The sequence below is a fragment of the Panthera onca genome, chromosome C1 (genome assembly GCF_046562875.1).
Source record: "Panthera onca isolate mPanOnc1 chromosome C1, mPanOnc1 haplotype 2, whole genome shotgun sequence".
Classification (NCBI taxonomy): domain Eukaryota; kingdom Metazoa; phylum Chordata; class Mammalia; order Carnivora; family Felidae; genus Panthera; species Panthera onca.
This window is the reverse complement of record NC_138346.1, coordinates 63038680-63055034: the sequence shown is the minus strand read 5'-3', so window position 1 is coordinate 63055034 and position 16355 is coordinate 63038680. Positions and strand designations below refer to the sequence as shown.

At 38.0% G+C, this 16355-nt stretch overlaps 1 protein-coding gene across 1 annotated transcript in view; it reads left to right on the top strand.

Annotated features, from left to right (window-relative positions):
* Positions 1-16355, top strand: part of UBR3 (ubiquitin protein ligase E3 component n-recognin 3) — a 237715-nt gene that overhangs the window by 55227 nt on the left and 166133 nt on the right. The window lies entirely within an intron of this gene.

Genomic DNA, 16355 nt, shown 5'->3' with positions numbered 1-16355 from the left:
TGTTCTTTTGTTTGATAGCTCTAATTATTAGGAAGTTCTTCTCAATACTGTGCCAAAATTCTATAATTTTCACACATTTCTTATTTTTTCCTGTAGAAAGATGTTTGTTTTTACTTCCATAAGATGCCTCTTTAAATATTTAGCTTTAGTTATTTAATATTCTCTGCTGTACATACCTTTTTTTTTTTTTAACCTATTCACTCCCTTTTAAATCTGTGATCTAATTCAGTATACAATCATGGGCTATCTTTCAATCAGCATACTGTTTGTTAAGGTCTCAAGGTTTTTTTTGTTAGCCTTCTAGCAGCTGTGCTAGACTGTTCACAGGAGCCCAGTGGTGAAAAATAAAATGCTTAGGATTGACCCTCTCACTCCCCAACACTTAAAGCTGACAAGTTAGAGTTTCCTCTCTGCTTTGCATTTGTAGAATTGATTTAAAGTAAACAATCTGATTGTAGTGGCTTACTTAAATCTTTATTTCATTTTATTGTTCTAGCCCCTCAGGATCTTTGGATTTTAGTTTTATAACCTGCTATGTTAAATATTCCTTTTAGCCATGTATATTCTTTTTTTTAAATTTAAATTTTAACTTTCAGTGCAGTATTGGTTTCAGGAGTAGAACTTAGTGATTCATCACTTACATATAACACCCAGTGCTCAACATGACAGGTGCCCTCCTTAATACCTGTGACCCATTTAGCCCATCCCCCCACCCACCTCCCAACATCAACTCTCCATTTGTTCTCTATAAAGAGTCTCTTATGGTTTGTTTCCCTCTCTCTCCCTTTCTCCCCCTCTCCCTCATCTGTTTTGTTTCTTAAATTCCACGTATGAGTGAAATCATATGATATTTGTCTTTCTTTGATTTGTTTTGCCTAATACATTCTGGCTCCATCCACGTTGTTGCAAATGACAAGATTTCATTCTTTTTGATGGCTGAGTAATATTCCATTGTATTTATACACCACATCTTCTTTATCCATTCATCAGTTGATGGGCATTTGGGCTCTTTTCATAGTTTGGCTATTGTTGTTAATGCTGCTATTAACATTGGGGTGCATGTACCCCTTTAAATCTGTATTTTTGTATCCTTTGGGTAAATACCTAATAGTATGATTGCTGGATCCTGGGGTAGTTCTATTTTTAACTTAAAAAAATTTTTTTAAGTTATTTTTTTAATGTTTATTTTATTTTATTTTATTTTATTTTACTTTATTTTATTTATTATTATTTTTTTAAGACAGAAAAACAGAGCGTGAGCAGGGGAGGGGCAGAGAGAGATGGAGACACAGAATCTGAAGTAAGCTCCAGGCTCTGAACTGTCTGCACAGAGCCCAATGTGGGGCTTGGACTCACAAGCTATGAGATCATGACCTGAGCCGAAGTCACAGGCTTAACTGACTGAGCCATTCAGGCACCCCTATTTTTAACTTTCTGAGGAACCTCCTTGCTGTTTTCTGGAGTGGCTTGCACCAGTTTGCATTCCTGCCAACAGTGTAAGGGGGGCTCCCCTTTCTCCGCATCCTTGCTAATATCTGTTGTTTCCTGTGTTGTTAGTTTAAGCCATTCTGACAGGTGTGGGTTGGTATCTCATTGTGGTTTTGATTTGTATTTTCCTGATGAAGAGCGATGTTGAGCATCTTTTCATGTGTCTGTTAGCCATCTGGATGTCATCTTTGAAAAAGTGTCAGTTCATGTCTTTTGTCTCTCTCTTAACTGTGTTGTTTTTTGGGTGTTGAGTTTGATAAGTTCTTTGTAGATTTTAAACACTAACCCTTTATCAGATACTCATTTGCAAATATCTTCTCCCATTCTAGGCTGCCTTTTAGTTTTGTTGATTGTTTCTTTAGCTGTGCAGAAGCTTTTTATCTTGATGAAGTCCCAATAGTTCATGTTTGCTTTTGTTTCCCTTGCCTTCAGTGACATGTCTAGTAAGAAGTTGCTCTCTGGCTGAGATCAAAGAGGTTTCTGCCTGTGTGATCCTCTAGGATTTTGATGGTTTATTTTTGTGTATGGAAGAAAGTAAGTGGTCCAGGTTCATTCTTCTGCATGTCATTGTCCAGTTTTCCCAACCCCATTTGTTGAAGACACTGCCTTTTTCATTGGGTATTCTTTCCTGCTTTATTGATGATTAGTTGACCATATAGCTGTGGGTCCATTTCTGGGTTTCTATTCTGTTCCATTGATCTGTGTGTCTGTTTTTGTGCCAATGCCATACTGTCTTGATGCCCACAGCTTTCTGATATAGCTTGATATCTGGAATCATGAAACCTCCTATTTTGTTTTTCTTTTTCAGGATAGCTTTGGCTATTCAGGGTCTTTTGTGCTTCCATACAAATTTTAGGGTTGGTTGTTCTAGCTCTGTGAAAAATGCTGATGGTATTTTTATAGGGATTGCATTAAATGCGTAGGTTGCTTTAGGTAGTAGTATAAACATTTTAACAATGTTTGTTCTTCCAACCCATGAGCATGGAATGCTTTTCCATTCTTTGTGTGCTCTTTAATCTCTTTCATAAGTGTTCTATAGTTTCAGATCTTTTATTTTTTTGTTTTTAACTTAAATCCAAGTTAGTGTAATAGTGATTTCGGGATGGAATTTAGTGATTCATCATTTGTATATAACACCCAGTGCTCATCCTAACAAGTGTCCTTCTTAATGCCCCTCTCCCATTTAGTCCATCCCCCCACCCAGCAGCCTTCCACCAACCCTCAGTTTGTTCTCTGTATTAAGAGTCTCTTACGGTTTGTCTCCCTCTCTGTTTTTATATTATTTTTGCTTCCCTTCCCTTATGTTCATCTGTTTTGTATCTTAAATTCCACAAAAGAGTGAAATCATATGATATTTGTCTTTCTCTGACTAATTTCGCTTAGCATAATACCCTCCACTTCCATCCACGTCGTTGCAAATGACAAGATTTCATTCTTTTTGATCGCCGAGTAATATTCCATTGTACCTATGATGGAATACACATCTTCTTTATCCATTCATCAGTCAGGGGACATCTGGGCTCTTTTCCATACTTTGGCTATTATAGATAGTGCTGCTATAAACATTGGGGTGCACGTGCCCCTTCAAAACAGCATTCCCGTATTTAAGGAGAGAGAGACAGAGCGTGAGCCAGGGAGGGGCAGAGAGAGAGGGAGACACAGAATCCGAAGCAGTCTCCCGGCTCTGAGCTGTCAGCACAGAGCCCAATGTGGGGTTCGAACTCACGGACTGTGAGATCTTGACCTGAGCCAAAGTTGGATGCCCAACTGACCGAGCCACCCAGCCGCCTAGCACTCCTGTATTCTTTGGACAAATACCTAGTAGTGCAATTGCTGGGTCATACGGTAGTTCTATTTTGAATTGTTGAAGAACCTCCATACTGTTTTCCAGAGTGGCTGCACCAGTTTGCATTGTCAGCAGCAGTGTAAAAGAGTTCCTCTTTCTCTGCATCCTTGCCAACATCTGTTTTTGCCTGAGTTTTTTATTTTAGCCATTCTGACAGGTGTGAGGTGGTATCTCATTGTGGTTTTGATTTGTATTTCCTGACGATGAGTCATGTTGAGCATTTTTTCATGTGTCTGTTAGCCTTCTGGATGTCTTCTTTGGAAAAGTGTCTATTCATGTCTTTTTCCTGTTTCTTCACTGGATTATTTGTTTTTTGGGTGTTGGGTTTGATAACTTCTTTATGGATTTTGGATACTAACCCTTTATCAGATATGTCATTTGCCAATATCTTTTCCCATTCTGTCAGTTGCCTTTTCGTTTTGCTGATTGTTTCCTTTGCTGTGCAGAAGCTTTTTGTCTTGATGAGGTCCCAGTAGTTCATTTTTGCTTTTGTTTCCCTTGCCTCCAGAGACATGTCAAGAAGTTGCTGCAACTGAGGTCAAAGAGGTTGTTGCCTGTGTTCACCTCTAGGATTTTGATGGTTTCCTGTCTTAGGTCCGGGTCTTTCATCCATTTGAGTTGATTTTTGGGTATAGTGTAAGAAAGTGGTCCAGGTTCTTTTTTCTGGATGTTGCTGTCCAGTTTTCACAACACCACTTGCTGAAGAGACTCTTTTGTCTATTGGATATTCTCTCCTTCTTTATCAAAGATGAGTTGGCCATACATTTGTGGGTCTATTTCTGGGTTCTCTATTCTGTTCCATTGATTTATGTGTCTGTTTCTGTGCCAGTACCATAATGTCTTGATGATTACAGCTTTGTTATACAGCTTGAGGTCTGGAATTGTGATGCCTCCAGCTTTGGTTTTCAGGATTGCTTTGGCTATTCAGGGCCTTTTCTGATTCCATACAAATTTTAGGTTTGTTTGTTCTAGGCCTGTAAAGAATGCTGGTGTTATTTTGATAGGGATTGCATTGAATATGTAGATTGTTTTGGGTAGTATCATGTTCTTCCAATCCATGAGCATGGAATGTTTTGCCATTTTTTTTGTATTCTTCAGTGTCTTTCATAACCTTTATCTGTAGTTTTCAGTGTATAGATGTTTCACCTCTTTTGTTAGGTTTATTCCTAGGTATTTTATGTTTTTTGGTGCAATTGTAAATGCAATCGATTCCTTGATTTCTCTTTCTGCTGCTTCATTATTGGTGTATAGAAATGCAACTGATTTCTGTACATTGATTTTATATCCTGTAACCTTGTTGAATTCCTGTATCAGTTCTGGCAGTTTTTTGGTGGAGTCTTTTGGGTTTTCCACATAGAGTATCATGTCATCTGTGAAGAGTGGAAGTTTAACTTCCTCCTTGCCAATTTGGATGCTTATTTGTTTGATTTGTTGGATTGCTGAGGATAGGACTTCCAATACTATGTTGAATAACAATGGTAAGAGTGGACATCCTTGTTATGTTCCTGAACCTTAGGGGGAGAGCCCTCAGTTTTTCCCCATTGAAGATGATATTAGCTGTGGGTCTTTTGTATAATGCTTTGATGATCTTTTGGTATGATACTTCCATCCCTACCTTCTTGAAGGTGTTTATCAGGAAAAGATGCTGTTTTTTTTGCCAAATGCTTTCTCTGCAACTATTGAGAAGATCATGTGGTTCTTTTTCTTTCTTTTATTAATGTGATGTATCACATTGCTTGATTTGCAGATATTGATCCAGCCCTGAATCCTAGGAATAAAACCCACTTGATTAAGTGGATTAATCCCACTTAATGTATTGCTGGATCTGGTTTACTAGTGTCTTGTTGAGAATTTTTGCATCCATGTTCATTAGGGAAATTGGTCTGTAGTTCTCCTTTTTAGTGGGGTCTTTGTCTGGTTTTGGAATCAGGGTATTGCCTTGTAGAATGAATTTGGAAGTTTTCCTTCCATTTCTATTTTTGGAACAGCTTCAAAAGAATGGGTGTTACTTCTTTTTTAATTTTTAAAAAATGTTTATTTATTTTTGAGACAGAGACAGCACATGAGTTGGGGAGTGGCAGAGAGAGAGGGAGACGCAGAATCTGAAGTGGGCTCCAGACTCTGAGCTGTCAGCACAGAACCTGATGTGGGGCTTGAACCCACGAACCGTGAAATCATGACCTGAGCTGAAGTCAGATGCTTAACAGACTGAGCCATCCAGGCGCCCCATCTCTTCTTTAAATGTTTGGTAGAATTCTCCTGGAAAGCCATGTGGCCCTGGATTCTTATTTTTTGGGAGATTTTTGATTACTGATTGAATTTCTTTACTGGTTATAGGTCTGTTCAAATTTTCTATTTCTTCCTGTTTCACTTTTGGTAGTTTTATATGTTTCTAGGAATTTGTCCATTTCTTTCAGATTGCCCAATTTGTTGGCATATAATTGCTCATAATATTCTCTTATTGTCTGTATTTCTGCAAGGTTGGTTGTAACCTCTTTCATTTGTAATTTTATTTATTTAAGTCCTTTTTTTCTTTTTATCAATCTGGCTAGGGGTTTAAAGAACCCCTTTCTTTCAAAGAACCATCTGCTGGTTTCATTGTTCTGTTTTTTTGATTTCGATATTGTTGATTTCTGCTCTAATCTTTATTTTTTCCCTTCTCTGCTGGTTTTGGGCTTTATTTGCTGTTTTTTTTCCAGCTCTTTTAGGTGCAAGATTAGGTTATGTATTTGAGACCTTTCTTCCTTCTTTAGGAATGCCTGGATTGCTGTATACTTCCCTCTTATGATTACCTTTGTTGCATCCCAGAGGTTTTGGGCTGTCGTGTTTTCATTTTCATTGGCTTCCATGTACTTTTAAATTTCCTCTTTAATTCCTGGTTAACCCATTCATTCTGTAATAAGATGTCCTTTAATCTCCAAGTATTCATGGCCTTTCCAAATTTTTTTCTTGTGGTTGATTTCAAGTTTCATAGTGATGTGTTCTGAAAATATGCAAGGTGTGATCTTGATCTTTTTTGTACTTGTTGAGGGCTGATTTGTGACCCAGTATGTGATCTGTTCTGGAGAATGTTACATGTGCACTGGAGAAGAATATGTATTCTGCTGCTTTAGGATGAAATGTTCTGAATATATTTGTTAAGTCCATCTGGTCCAGTGTGTCATTCAAGGTCATTCTTTCCTTGTTGACTTTCTGCTTAGATGATCTGTCCATTGCTGTATGTGGAGGTGTTGAACTCCCCTATTATTATGTTATTATAATCAGTGAGTTTATTTATGTTTGTGATTAATTGATTTATGTATTTGGGTGCTTTCACGTTGCAGGCATAAATATTTTCAAGTCTTAGATCTTCTTGGTGGATAGGCCCCTTAATTATGCTATGATGCCCTTCACCTCTTGTTACAGTCTTTATTTTAAAATCTAGTTTGTCTCGGGGCGCCTGGGTGGCTCAGTCGGTTAAGCATCCAACTTCGGCTCAGGTCAAGATCTCACGGTCTGTGGGTTCGAGCCCCGCGTCGGGCTCTGTGCTGACAGCTCAGAGCCTGGAGCCTGTTTCAGATTCTATGTCTCCCTCTTCCTCTGACCCTCCCCTGTTCATGCTCTCTCTCTCTCTGTCTCAAAAATAAATAAATGTTAAAAAAAAATTTTTTTTTAAATCTAGTTTGTCTAACAGAAATTTGGCTACTCCAGCTTCCTTTTGACGACCATTTGCATGATAGATGGTTCTCCATCCCCTTACTTTCAATCTGCAGGTGTCTTTAGGTCTAAAATGTGTTTCTTGTAAGCACCATATAGATGAGTCTTGTTTTCTTATCCATTCTGATACCTTATGTCTTTTTTTTTTTTAATTTTTTTAACTTGTTTTATTTTTTATTTTTTAAAAATTTACATCCATATTAGTTAGCATATAGTGCAACAATGATTTCAGGAGTAGATTCCTTAGTGCCCTTTACCTATTTAGCCCATTCCCCCTCCCACAATCTCTCCCGTAACCCTCAGTTTGTTCTCCATATTTATGAGTCTCTTCTGTTTTGTCCCCCTCCCTGTTTTTATATTATTTTTGTTTCCCTTCCCTTATGTTCATCTGTTTTGTCTCTTAAAGTCCTCATATGAGTGAAGTCCTATGATTTTTGTTTTTCTCTGACTAATTTCACTTAGCATAATACCCTCCAGTTACATCCACGTAGTTACAAATGGCAAGATTTCATTCTTTTTGATTGCCGAGTAATACTCCATTGTATATATATATACCACATCTTCTTTATCCATTCATCCATTGATGGACATTTGGGCTCTTTCCATACTTTGACTATTGTTGATAGTGCTGTTTTCCGTATTGCTGATTTCGCTGCTCTGCTTCGTCCATCCTTGTTGTCGTGGCCTTCATTCTTGCTATAAACATGGGGTGCATGTGTCCCTTTGAAACAGCATACCTGTATCCCTTGGATAAATGCCTAGTAGTGCAATTGCTGGGTCATAGTGTAGTTCTATTTTTAGCTTTTTGAGGAACCTCCATACTGTTTTCCAAAGTGGCTGCACCAGCTTGCATTCCCAACCCTATGTCTTTTGATTGGAGTGTTTAGTACATTGACATTTAGAGTGAGTACTGAAAGATACAAATTTAGTGCCATCGTGTTGCCTGTAGAGTTAGTGTTTCTGGTGATGTTCTCTGGTCCTTTCTGGTCTTTGTTGCTTTTGGTCTTCTTTGTTTTGTTTCTTTTTTTCTCCACTTAAAATTTCTTGCAGGCTGTTTAGTGGTTATAAATTCTCTTAGGTTTTTTGGCTGGGAAACTCTTTATTTCTCCTTCTATTTTGAATGATAGCCTGCTGGATAAAGAATTCTTGGCTGCATATTTTCCTGATTCACCACATTGAATATGTCTCCCACTCTTTTCTTGCCTGCCAAGTTTCTGTGGATAGGTCTGCTGCTAACCTGATCTGTCTTCTCTTCTAGGCTAAGGACTTTTGTTCCCTTTTTGCTTTCATAATTCTTTTCTTGTCTGTGTATTTTATGAATTTGACTATGATACAACCTGATGATGGTCGGTTTTTATTAAATCTAATGGCATTCTCTATGCTTCTTTGATTTTGATGTCATAGTCATTCCCCAGATTAGGAAAGTTTTCTGCTATAATTTGCTCACATTAAACCTTCTGTTCCTTTTTCTCTCTCTTCATTTTCTGAGATTCCTATGATTCGGATGTTATTCCTTTCTAATAAGTCACAGAGTTGTATTGTGCTCTTTTGCCTTTTTTCCCCTCTTTTTTTCCTGCTCCATAATACTGTTTTCTGTATTGCTGATTCCCTGCTCTGCTTCGTCCATCCTTGCCTTCGTGGCATCCATTCTTGCTTGCATCTCAGTTATAGCATTTTTATTTTTGTCTTGACTAGATTTTACTTGTTTTGTCTCTGCAGAAAGGGATTCTATGGTTTTTTCCAACCCTAGCTAGTATTCTTATTATCATGGTTCTAAATTCTAGTTCAGACATCTTGCTTATATCTGTGTTGATTAAGCCCCTGGCTGTCATTTCTTCTTGTTCTTTATTTTGGGGTAAATGGGTGAATTCCTTCATTTTTTTCATTTTGGAGGAAGAAAAAATTAATAAAATAAAAAAAATTAAAAACAAAACAAAAAGTCAAACAAGGGAAGCTAGATCCTAGGTGTGTTTTGGTCAAGAAGTTGAAAGAAGCTTGATAGAATAGTGAAAAAAGACAGAGAATAGAAAAAATAGATAAGAAAATATTTAAAAATTAAAAAAAATTTTATGGGGTGCCTGGGTGGCTCAGTTGGTTAAGTGTCCGACTAGGTGGCTCAGGTCATGCCCTCATGGTTCATGGGTTTGAGCCCCGTGTCAGGCTCTGTGCTGTCAGCTTGCAGCCTTGAGCCTTTTTCAGATTCTGTGTCTCCCTCTTTCCTTGCCCCTCCCACACTCAAACACGTGCTCTCTTTTTCTCCCTCAAAAATAAATAAACATTAAACAATTGTATATAATAAAATAGAATAAAATGAACTAAGGGAAATGAAACAGTAAAAATTTCAAAAAATAATGAAAAAAATAAAAAAAATTAAAAAAAGAAAATAAAAATAAAATTATTTCCTTATCCAAGACTAAGAAAAGAATGGGGGGAAAAAAACCCAAGAAAAACAATTTAAACAAAATCAGAAGCAACAAAAACCCAAAACAAAACCACAACAACCTAAATAAATGAACAAGCAAACAGAATGAAACCCGAAGGAAGTTACACCCAGGTTACCCTGGATTTCAAACTATGTAGTAATCTATAGTCCATAGTAAGCAGGGGGAGGGACTTGTGTGGTCTTCTAGGGGATGTGCTTGGAGGGTGCAGTTGGGTGGGGCTTGGTGTAATGACTCCGTTCTTCACTAGGTGGCACTGCTTAGCTTGCTGGGATGATTAGTGTGGCTTGTGCTAGAGAGGTGGAAATGGCTTCACCCAGCTCCCTTGTCTCTGGCATAGGAACTTCCCATTCTCACTGACCCATGATCAAGCACCCCTCCTCCTTTGTCTCAGGCCTCCCTCCACTCCCCGCCCCTACCCTGTCCATATCCAATCCATCTGCCTGCCAGGCAGTACCTCCCTCCAGAGTTTTATCTTAGGTGGGGTTGCGTTTCTAAACCCCACACTCCAGAGGCCCTTGCTGCTTGGACTTGTGCCAAATCTCTGGTGTAAGATCTCGCTGAGCAATGGCTGGGTGCCAGCTTGCTCCAGAAAATGTGATTGCGCAGTGACAGAGTTTCAGAGATTATGGCAAATCACAACACAGCCGGAGCCAGGTTTCTCTGCACTCTGGTGTCTTTGTCCTAATAGTAGCAAACATGGCTGCTCTCTGAGGTCTTCTGGGATCTTTGCCTTTGGTGAAGCCATATGACCTCTATCAGATTCCCTCCAAGGGGGGAACTGCTTCTCCCCATGTGGCACACTGACCCCTCAGACCTTGCTGCCTGCTCCTGGGGATTTGCCCTACTTCCTCACCAGCACACCACCAAGCGCTGAGCTCCAAACCGTCAGACTCTGCTCTCCAGTGTTTTATAGGATCCTGGTGGTATTGAAACCCTCTCCTTTCTTCCCATCAGTGGTTTTGGGGAATAGGTTGCTTGTCCAGTCCCCTGTGAGTGTTTTCCCTTCTTTCTCTCTCACTCCTGCTACTTTTGGGAAGTGTTTTTTTCCTGCACTCTCCTTATGTGCTTCATTCTCCACCTTTGTCTGTCTTCTTTCTTTTTTTTTTTTTTTTTATTTTTTTTTATTTTTTTATTTTTGGGACAGAGAGAGACAGAGCATGAACGGGGGAGGGACAGAGAGAGAGGGAGACACAGAATCGGAAACAGGCTCCAGGCTCCGAGCCATCAGCCCAGAGCCCGACGCGGGGCTCGAACTCACGGACCGTGAGATCGTGACCTGGCTGAAGTCGGACGCTTAACCGACTGCGCCACCCAGGCACCCCTGTCTTCTTTCCAAAAAACCCCAGCTCTCTATCCTTCTCAGCTTTTCTCTCTCCCAGCTCACCTCTCTGCACTGTGTCCCTGCCGAGTTCTGTGGCTCAAGTCATGCAGATAGTTTTGTTCATCCTCAAATTAATTTCCTAGGGTGCAAATGGTTTGGTGCTGATCTAGCTGCGTTTTAGGAATGAGGCAAGCTGAGGGTCTTTGTGCTGCTCTGCCACCTTCTCATGGCCTCCAGATTTTGTACTTCTTTAGTTAGGTTTATTCCTGGGTATCTTATTGGTTTTAGTGCCATTGCAAATGGGATTAATTCCTTGATTTCTTTTTCTGCTGCTTTGTTATTGGTGTATAGAAATACAGCAGATTTCTGTACATTGATTTTATATTCTGTGACTTTGATGAATTCATGTATTAGTTTAGACAATTTTTTGATGGAGTCTTTTGGTAGCCCAATAACAATTCTTTGGGTATTGTTTTAAGTGGTTGTTAATTTACCTGACTTCTTTTTATGGAGTTCACATGTTTTTCATTTGTCTACTAAATCTAAGAGAGAAAGGAATAGAGGTTAATTTGGATTGAGAAACCATCTGCAAATTTTTCACTGGGAGTTTGAATCTGGGTTTTTATGGATCTTATTATCTCATTTTGGACATATACATATTTTGTGTCTGAAACACATGTAGCAGTGTTGTCTACTTCTCTGCCCAGGGATTAGTTAAGATTTGGAAAGTGTTTCTGAGGGTTGCACAAATGCTGTTTGGATTGAGGTTGTACTTGATTTATTTCCTTCCTTGTCCATTAGACCATGATTTTCTCCCAGGGTTTTATATTGCTTCCTCATGGATAAATAGGGAAGAACTACAATTTACCATCATCAATTTGGGGTGTGTTGTGGTATTGTAGTCATGGTAACCGTATTCTCATCTTCCTTAATCCTGAAATTCTCACTACTGGGAGTTCTTCCTGTTGTTAAAAGTATTGTTTTTTTCTCAAAATAAAAATGTGGGATTTTTTTTATTTTTTAATTTTTATTTGTTTATTTGTTATTTATTTTTTAAAATTTACATCCAAGTTAGCATATAGTGCAACAATGATTTCAGGAGTAGATTCCTTAGTGCCCCTTACCCATTTAGCCCATCCCCCCTCCCATAACCCTCAGTTCTCCATATTTATGAGTCTCTTCTGTTTTGTCCTCCTCCCTGTTTTTATATTATTTTTGTTTCCCTTCTCTTATGTTATCTGTTTTGTCTCTTAAAGTCTTCATATGAGTGAAGTCATATGATCGTTGTCTTTCTGTGACTGACTAATTTCACTTAGCATAATACCCTATCCATGTAGTTCCATCCATGTGGTTGCAAATGGCGAGGTTTTGTTCTTTTTGATTGCTGAGTATTACTCCATTGTATATATGTACCACATCTTCTTTATCCATTCATCCATCGATGGACATTTGGGCTCTTTCCATACTTTGGCTATTGTTGGGGTGCATGTGCCCCTTCAAAACAGCATATGTGTATCCCTTGGATAAATACCTAATAGTGCAGTTGCTGGGTCATAGGGTATTGTATGTTTAATTTTTTGAGGAACCTCCATACTGTTTTCCAGAGTGGCTGCACCAGTTTGCATTCCCCCCAAAATGTGGGACTTGTAATAGATAACACAATAATCCATTATCTTGAGCAGGTTGTCACATTTTGGATTTGAAATCAGAAGTAGTATTTAAAACATATTTATCTTTAAGTTATAATCCATAGTCATTGTTGAATAAATAGAAAGTATTAACAAAAATATAAAAAATAATGTAGTAGTCTATCACTTAGAGGTGACTTATTGTAAACCTCTGTATTCTACATTTTATATGTAGTATAGTTTAATGGTTTCATGCTGTATATGTTGCTCTATAATCTACTTTTGTCACTAATGACAGTTTTGAATATTATAAGAATGAGTATATTTTAACAGTTTTATATGTATTTTATTAGTACTTAAATGGTTTCATACTCTATATGCTATTCTACATATCATGCTTTTCTCATTTTTAATAATGGTTTATGAAGACATATCTGGCCAAAATGAATTTAGAGCTCTAGCATTGTTGTTCTTCATAGAGTACAGGTGTAGTATAATTTATCTAATCCCCTGCCATTGGAAGTCAAAGATTCTTTCATTTTGCTTTTATAAATAACACTGTTTAAAATAGTTATGCATATAGTCCTTATTCACTTGTCTATTTCTTTAGGATAAATTCCTATAACTAAAACTTCTGTTAAAATAATAAATAAAGGCTTTTGATGTCTATTGGCAAATTGCCATTCAGAAAAATTATACTACTGTATACTTTTAGCAGTAATGTACAGGAATTTGCATTCAGCTACATTATATTTGACTGAGTCAGGACCTTTAGGTCATAGCTGAGTCATAGCAAGTTCGACCCCCTAAAAATTAAAAATACCAAATGCATGACACCACAGTTATGTGTGATCATGGGCTGATTAGTCATTAACCCATCGAGATGTCCTATTTGAGAAAGTTGAAGGATTGGATTTAAGAACGTCATGGCCCTGAAGTAAGAACCAGATGCCAGATATAGTTCCGTTATAGACACCCCCACGTTGAAATGGGCCCGGAGCGAGAAGAGGTACACGTTCGGGCAAGGGTTGCTGGTTTCTCGAGGCCAGGTGATTAAGCTCTTTCGGACAGTTGAGGTCCATGAGAGACCATTGAAGATCATGGATATGCACGATTAAACACTATTATGTCTTATGTAATATATATAAACTACTGTACATGCTTAATATTCATGGGGACAAGCAATTAATGCACGATATACATAGTATGCCTTATGTAATATATATAAACTACTGTATCGTGCATTAACTGCTTGCCCCCATGAATATTAAGCATGTACAGTAGTTTATATATATTACATAAGACATACTATGTATATCGTGCATTAACTGCTTGCCCCCATGAATATTAAGCATGTACAGTAGTTTATATATATTACATAAGGCATACTATGTATATCGTGCATTAATTGCTTGTCCCCATGAATATTAAGCATGTACAGTAGTTTATATATATTACATAAGGCATACTATGTATATCGTGCATTAATTGCTTGTCCCCATGAATATTAAGCATGTACAGTAGTTTATATATATTACATAAGACATAATAGTGTTTAATCGTGCATATCCATGATCTTCAATGGTCTCTCATGGACCTCAACTGTCCGAAAGAGCTTAATCACCTGGCCTCGAGAAACCAGCAACCCTTGCCCGAACGTGTACCTCTTCTCGCTCGTATTTGCTATCTATCTACTATGATGTGAATCCCAACTCACTGGTCACTGTTTCCATAGTTTGTTGTTGTGTTTTTGTCATGCTGTCTTTTCTTGGAATGGCTTTCCTCTCCTTTGCTTGGTTAATTTTACTTGTTTTTTAGACTATAAGGTTGGGAAATTTATACAACTTTGTTATGCCATGACCATTGTTGGATTGAGGATACTCTTCTTATAGAAAGTTTATATTTGAAATTATGAAGTAATTCTAGCCTGGGTTATAAAATATGTTTTTCCGGATTTGTCTTTTCTCTCAAGATTGGGAGAACAGTTTTATAAGTGGCTGTTAGCTAAATCTCACACTTTAGAACCCTCTGGGCCCTCTGTCATGATTTTATATTCTTGTGTCTTCTTTCCGCCTTTTAATGCTTGCAATTTCATTCTGGCCAAGTTACTCCAAGGGCAAATGAGGCTGGTAGAAGAGAAGGAGGAGACTGTAGTTTGACTTTCAGTACTGCTGCCAGGTAGATGGTCAGAGAGGACTGGCAAAAGTAGGGATTTACAGGGAAGGCATACTGAAGTGGTCAGTAAATGCTGACTGAGCTAAGTGGTAACTTTGGAAGACCCCAGCTCTGAGGATGGATGCTAGCTGGATTTGCCAGATATCTGAAGTTAAGGCTATGGTATGTAGGCCAAGGAAGCCATACCTTGGCCGACAAGGAAGCCAGTAGGTAAAACAGTAGCATGAAGCTAAGGTTACTTTTCTGCTTTGGAGATTTCATAATTGAGAAAGTATCTGGGAATTTGTACCACAGTTTAACCTGCCACCAACACAACACCATTGTTAGTACAACAGACTGTATAGAGAATACTACCACACATGTCTTTAGAATACCAGTTGGCTCCTATATGTTTGGAAAATAGGAGAAAGACATTAGTATAACATAGAGGTTTTGGATCCCTGTGTGGTCTTTCCTAGTTCAAGAGAGCTGGGATAATGGGGTAGAATCATCCTTTACCTGCATGGGAATAAACCTGAACTGTACTGTGAAGGCAGCAGGGACTTTTTCAGCAACATTTAAAGAAAATTAGAAATGTGCACTTGCATCCAGGGCTCCCTCTGCAAGAGGCATACCTCTAGCTTCACATTGGTTGCACTAGGGGTAGATTGCGGCTTTCTCTGCTTCTCTTACCTCTGTGTTGTCTTAGCTGGCTAGCTTCCCATTCTGCTGTGATGCAGTGGTAATATCCCCTGAGGCAGCCTAACACCACTCCAAGATATTTGTCTGGGCATCCAAATAATATCCCCACGTACCTATTATTGCTTTTGTTACTTCTCTGGTTACAAAACTGAATAGGTTGTAAGTTGTCTGCCCCTCATCCCCCCTCCCCCCACCCCTTTAGCTTTGTTATTTTTAATGGGAGGGTTTTTCAGGAATGAATATATCACATAAAAGCAGAAATGCCTGTATTTCCTTTTTGGATTTTTTCTTAAGTATTTAAAATTTGTTATTATTACTTTTTAAACTATCAACTCTAGCTTTTAATGTACTGTGCTTATTTTTCAGAATTTTTTTTTTTTTTTTTAGAATTTGCTTTCTTAAACTCATCTTTTCTCTTAGATCCTTCAAAGCCTTTTCTCTATTCATTGTTTTAGCTCTCTTCCCCTTCTCTCCTTTCTTCCTGTATTAATCTGCTTCCCTTCTCCCCTTTATCTTTTTTGTGCATTTGATGTTATGTTTAAAAGGTTAGTAATTTTTTTGTGTTTTGGAAATTTTTGTTTTGGAATTTTTGGGTTTTGCAAGTCTGCCATTACAAACACAGATTAAGGGGTGCCTGGGTGGCTCAGTCGGTTAAGCGTCTGACTTTGGCTCAGGTCATGATTTCTCAGTTTGTGAGTTCAAGCCCTGCGTTGGGCTCTGTGCTGACAGCTCAGAGCCTGGAGCCTGCTTCAGATTCTGTGTCTCCCTCTCTCTCTACCTCTAACCCACTCGCACTCTGTCTCTCTCAAAAATAAACAAACATTAAAAAAAAATTTTTAAAGCACAGATTAAATTTAAGAGCTCTTGTATTTTAATACTAAGGGTTTTCATTATATATTTTAATTATAATGCTAATTTTAAAGTAAAAATATATTTTATTACAGTAAATACATAAAAGTAAAATGTGTTAATATTATGGAAGCATGCCTGTGTTATATATTTAACATAATTTATAAGCATATTTATATTTGTGTAAAATGTGTACATTCATGAATAGGACTGTACATGATGCTAAT